A 6893-nucleotide genomic window follows, 5' to 3' on the forward strand; every position below is an offset into this window, starting at 1 on the left:
GGAAGTTACTTGATGTTTTTTTTTGTGCTGGTTCATACTCGTAATAGTTATTGTGTAAACAATAATCCTACCATTCTTGCTTGTCATAAACATTTTTACTTTATATCTCTGCTGATTTCCGCTTCAATCAGGTTAATTCGTCGTGATCACAGAGTCTGTGTCGGTACGCATCAGTGTATCGCGATTTGCATCAAACTTTTCAGTGTTTTAATTTTGTGAATGAGATTAGGAGGCAGTAATGGGCTAAATTAAGATATCATTCGTGTTTTGTTGAACGTTGGAGACATTTTTGGCAAATGTTCTCATTTTTTACTAACCCTCGCCACTAATTCCTTCTTCACAGTCGCTATTAGCTGCACTGGTCACGCCATTGGGATTTTTTGTGATTCATATATGTATATGTTTATATTATTATTACACTCTTCCCGGTTTGGGGCCTTCTTTTGATATCACTTAAAAACTATCAAACTAGATATTTTCATTACTCCTAAAGTACAAGGTCCTATTTTTCACTATGTAGCTATGTCCTTTTTAAGTACAATTAATGGCTACATTTGTCTTGGGATTATGTTTCCTGATGGACTTTTAAATTTATATTTTTTGTTATATATTCGTCATATCTTTGATGTAACATTACTCCTTTGACCTTTGTATCTGTTACATCCAAACAATCAAACTATACTAGTAAATTCTCATATTACCGGTGTATTTGGTATCTAGTTTAAAACATTTAACGTCCTCCTAGCCCTCCTGGACAGAAAGTAACGTAATCCAATCTACATTTCGTTGATAATATTTCCTTTTCTTTACTATATATTTTTAAGCTATTGTAAAACCAATAGTTCGCTAGATGATTATTTTTAGGAATATAACAATTCCTTTCTTGTTTCTTGTGGTCTTAAATTAACAAGTGGCATTATATTGTTTAACATAATATAATATAGTTTGTTTATACCTACCCTGAAGTAAACTGAATAAAAAAATTTGTTTGGTTCTCGAATTATATAATGACTATATAAAAGTGTACTAGATTTGGTTTAGAAAATAAATTTCTGAAACTAAATGGTAATTTGGCCAAATAACTAAAAGCCAAATATGCAGCTATTATAAGCGTATCACACATCTGAAAACTATCGTTTTTCCATTATTTGAACTCAAAAACTGACTACAACTACTGCTCTCTCACACTCTCCCCCTCTCTGTACCCAGCAAAGATCCAGATGCAATTTGCACTTACTTTTATTAACGAATAAAACACCTTAATTTTAAACACAAATAAGGACTTTCGTAGTAAACAAACGTATTGGTATGTAAGAAACTAGACTTGCTTATTGAAATAAACAGAACATGTATAATTGGTCATAATATTAAAAGAATATAATAACATATAGCAATCTGTTTGAAGATCCAGTCGTAATCCACGACACGCGCCACCTTGGCTGTCAACCATTAAATGTTGCTTGTTTACTATCGTTAATGGCAGCTACGGTTTATGCTAAATGCTTCTTGGGGTTATATTTGATCATATGCTGCAATTCCTCACGAACAACTAATTATATCAAATAGCCATTCATTTAAAATATTACCAGTAAGAAACGTTTTCCTCAACAATATAATTCAAACATTGCTTGTCGATTACGTAAAAATAAAATGTGGTAATTCTTGAAACATTTAATTGACACCTAGAAAGCAGTGTTGCAAAGTCCCCTTCCACCCCCCCTCGACCAAGCACTTGGGCTGGACGGTAGAGCGACGGTCTGGTTTCATGCAGGTCGGCGTTCATTCCCCGACCGTCCAAGTGGTTGGGCTCCATTCCATCCCCCACCCCCATCCCATCCCATCCTAAATCCTTATCCTGATCCTTTCCAAGTGCTAAATACTAAAAATAACTTGGTGCTTTCCCCTGATAATTCCTTCCTTCCCAACCCCCAACCCCCTACACATGAAAGAGACGTTTACCCGCGACTGTACAAAGGAAATGATTACAATAAAATGCTCAGCAGGAAACCTTACAATACACCAGCACGTATACAACATACACGAACTTCGACCATACGGAGGTCATCACACCCGCAGCCACACAAGTAACACACAAAGCCCCAAAAATACATTTATTGGAACATGGAACAAGTGGAGGACCGACATGAAAAGAGGACACCAATACCTGAAACAATTAGCGCAACAAATTAATGACACATCCGACAAACGGGGAAAAAAAATAAAAAAATATTTCCGTTTGAAAGTAGCAAACACAAAGTGAAACAGTAAACACAACACAACGAACAGTCAATAACGGAAGCACTTCTCCAACACCTGAATGGAAAACCATTCACCAAGAACACACACTGAAAACCATTCACCAAGAACACACATGGAAAACCATTCACCAAGAACACACATGGAAACCATTCTCCAAGAACACACACGGAAAACCATTCACCAAGAACACACACGGAAAACCATTCACCAAGAACACACATGGAAAACCATTCTCCAAGAACACACACGGAAAACCATTCACCAAGAACACACATGGAAAACCATTCACCAAGAACACACACGGAAAACCATTCACCAAGAACACACATGGAAAACCATTCACCAAGAACACACACGGAAAACCATTCACCAAGAACACACACGGAAAACCATTCACCAAGAACACACATGGAAAACCATTCACCAAGAACACACACGGAAAACCATTCACCAAGAACACACATGGAAAACCATTCACCAAGAACACACACGGAAAACCATTCACCAAGAACACACACACATGTAAAAGACTGCACCATACAAGATAGACAACAACCAGATCTTACACGAACATTCACACATCACAAACCAATAATTACAAACAAAAATGGGGCACATACTAAACAATCTTAAACATATACACAATAGAATTGAACAGGATTGTGAAATGAGATATTGTAAAAGAGAGTAAGGATATTGTGCAAGATTGACTTTGCTCGTGTTTAAGAAAGTGTGTGTGTGTAATGTTGTGCATTGAGAGATGAGTTTGTATACGAGTCCTACTCACGTACTCACTGACCAGGGGCCTGACAGCTGAGTGGACAGCACTTCGGATTCGTAGTCCATAGGTTCCGGGTTCGATCCCCAGTGGAGGCGGAAACAAATGGGCAGAGTATCTTTCACCCTGATGCACCTGTTCACCTAGTAGTAAATGGATACCTGGGAGTTAGACAGCTGCTATGGACTGCTTCCTGGGGGTGTGTAACAAAAAGGAGTCCTGGTCGAGGTCCGGGCCGCGGGGACGCTAAGCCCCGAAATCATCTCAAGATAACCTCAAGATAACCTAGTTGTGCTTGCGGGGATTGAGCTCTGGCTCATTGGTCCCGCCTAAAAGTGTGTGTGTGTTTGTGAATGTGTGTAAGTATTTTTGTGTAAGTGACTTTTTGAGAGTGTGATTTGTGTTTGGCTGTGTAAGTGCTATGCGAGTGTAAGTCTCTTTGTGATTGTGACTGAGAGAATTTCGTGAAACAAGAAATTGTGTATGAATTAAAGTAGGTCAAAGACGTGTATGTGTTATGAGAATTGGAAGTGCATGACTGTAACTTAGTGTTTTGTGCAAGTGTTTTGAGATCGTGAAAGGTGAATTCGTGAGTGAGAGTATTAGTCAAATGAGAGCTTACGATTGTGACAGTGCAAGTTGTGCTAATGAGAACTTGTATGATTTGTGCGTGTGTGAGTGATTTGTGCGTTTGTGTGTGTGTGTGTGTTTGTGTGTGTTTGTGTGTGTTTGTGTGTGTGTGTGTGTGTGTGTGTGTGTGTGTGTGTGTGTGTGTGTGTGTGTGTGTGTGTGTGTCCAATGCCCACTGACTGGTGGGCATTGATGTGTTTTATGTGTGTTTACACTTACCTAGTACTCATCTAGTATACCTTGTGTGTGCATGAGTTTTGTGTGTACTCACCTAGTACAGCTTGTGTGTGTATACTCACCTAATTGTACTCACCTAATTGTGCTTGCGGGGGTTGAGCTCTGGCTCTTTGGTCCCGCCTCTCAACCGTCAATCAACTGGTATACAGATTCCTGAGCCTACTGGGCTCTATCATATCTACATTTGAAACTGTGTATGGAGTCAGCCTCCACCACATCACTTCCTAGTGCATTCCATTTACTAACTACTCTGACACTGAAAAAGTTCTTTCTAATGTCTCTGTGGCTCATTTGGGTACTCAGCTTCCACCTGTGTCCCCTTGTTCGCGTCCCACCAGTGTTGAATAGTTTATCCTTGTTTACCCGGTCGATTCCCCTGAGGATTTTGTAGGTTGTGATCATGTCCCCCCTTACTCTTCTGTCTTCCAGTGTCGTAAGGTGCATTTCCCGCAGCCTTTCCTCATAACTCATGCCCCTTAGTTCTGGGACTAGTCTAGTAGCATACCTTTGTACTTTTTCCAGCTTCGTCTTGTGCTTGACAAGGTACGGGCTCCATGCTGGGGCCGCATACTCCAAGATTGGTCTTACATATGTCGTGTACAAGATTCTGAATGATTCCTTACACAGGTTCCTGAACGCCGTTCTGATGTTAGCCAGCCTCGCATATGCGGCAGACGTTATTCTCTTTATGTGGGCTTCAGGAGACATGTTTGGTGTGATATCAACTCCTAGATCTTTCTCTCTGTCTGTTTCATTAAGTACTTCATCTCCTATTCTGTATCCTGTGTCTGGCCTCCTGTTTCCACTGCCTAGTTTCATTACTTTGCATTTACTCGGGTTGAACTTCAACAGCCATTTGTTGGACCATTCACTCAGTCTATCTAGGTCATCTTGTAGCCTCCTACTATCATCCTCTGTTTCAATCCTCCTCATAATTTTTGTATCGTCGGCAAACATTGAGAGGTACGAATCTATACCCTCTGGGAGATCATTTACATATACCAGAAACAGTATAGGTCCAAGGACTGACCCTTGCGGGACTCCACTTGTAACGTCTCGCCAATCTGAGACCTCACCCCTCACACAGACTCGTTGTCTCCTGTTGCTTAGGTACTCCTCTATCCACCGGAGTACCTTCCCTTTCACTCCAGCCTACGTCTCCAACTTTCGCACTAGCCTCTTGTGTGGCACTGTATCAAAGGCTTTCTGACAATCCACAAATATGCAGTCTGCCCACCCTTCTCTTTCTTGCCTTATTTTTGTTGCCTGGTCGTAGAATTCAAGTAACCCTGTGAGGCAGGACCTGCCATCCCTGAAACCATGTTGATGCTGTGTTACAAAGTTCCTTCGCTCCAGATGCTCCACTAGTTTTTTTCGCACAATCTTCTCCATCAGCTTGCATGGTATGCAGGTTAGGGACACAGGCCTGTAGTTCAGTGCCTCCTGTCTATCCCATTTCTTGTATATCGCGACAACGTTAGCTGCTTTCCAAATATCTGGCAGTTCCTCTGTTGCCAGTGATTTGTTATACACTATGGAGAGTGGTAGGCACAGTTCTCTTGCTCCTTCCTTTAGAACCCAAGGGGAGATTCCATCTGGGCCTATAGCCTTTGTCACATCCAACTCTAGTAAACACTTCCTTACTTCCCCACTGGTAATCTCAAACTCTTCCAGTGGTTCCTGGTTAGCTATTCCCACACTTACCTCTGGAATTTCTCCTTGCTCTAAGGTGAAGACCTCCTGGAATTTCTTATTCAATTCCTCACACACTTCCTTGTCATTTGTAGTGAATCCTTCCGCCCCTATCCTTAATTTCATAACCTGTTCCTTTACTGTTGTTTTTCTCCTGATGTGGCTATGCAACAATTTAGGCTGAGTCTTTGCCTTGCTTGCGATGTCATTTTCGTATTGTCTTTCTGCCTCTCTTCTCATCCTGACATATTCATTCCTGGCATTCTGGTATCTTTCTCTGCTCTCCAGTGTCCTGTTATTCCCATAGTTTCTCCATGCCCTTTTACTTTGCTGCTTAGCTAGCCCACATCCCTGATTAAACCATGGGTTTCTCATTTTCATTTCTCTGTTTTCCTTTTGAACTGGGACAAACTTGTTTGCTGCGTCCTTGCACTTCTGTGTGATGTAATCCATCATATCTTGGGCCGTCTTTCCCCTGAGCTCTGTTTCCCATGAGAATCTGTTAGGAATTTTCTTATCCCCTCATAGTTCCCCTTTCGGTATGCTAACCTTTTGGTTTCGGTATCCCTCCTCGAGTTCAATAACCCTTCTTCAATCAAGTACTCAAACACAAGTACACTGTGGTCGCTCATTCCTACTGGGTCCTCAAAACCGATTTTTCTTATGTCGGAGTCGTTCAGAGTGAAGACTAGGTCGAGTCTCGCTGGTTCGTCATTGCCTCTCATCCATGTGGGTTCTCCGACATGCTGGGTTAAAAAGTTTCTTGTCACCACCTCCAATAGTTTGGCTCTCCACGTATCCTCGCCTCCATGCGGTTCCTTGTTCTCCCAGTCAATCCTTCCGTGATTGAAGTCGCCCATGATGAGCAGGTGGGATCTATTTCTACAGGAAGCAGAGGCTGCCCTCTCAATTATAGTGTTAACTGCCATGTTGTTTTCATACTCTTGACTGGGTCTTCTGTCATTTGGTGGAGGGTTGTATATTACTGCTACTACTATTCTTGGTCCTCCCATTGTTATGGTGCCTGCTATGTAGTCTCTGAACTCCTCACAGCCCGGGATGGCCATCTCCTTAAAACTCCATTCCTTTCTCATGAGTAGGGCCACTCCGCCTCCTCCCCTACCTTCCCTCTCTTTCCTTATTACTGTGTACTTCTGGGGAAACACGGCATTCGTTATGATTCCAGAGAGTTTTGTTTCAGTGAGTCCGATCATATCTGGATTAACTTCCTGTGCTCTTTCCCTTAGTTCACTTGTCTTGCTTGTGATCCCATCTATGTTCGAGTACATCACCCTGA

The sequence above is a fragment of the Procambarus clarkii genome, chromosome 25 (genome assembly GCF_040958095.1).
Source record: "Procambarus clarkii isolate CNS0578487 chromosome 25, FALCON_Pclarkii_2.0, whole genome shotgun sequence".
Lineage (NCBI taxonomy): Eukaryota > Metazoa > Arthropoda > Malacostraca > Decapoda > Cambaridae > Procambarus > Procambarus clarkii.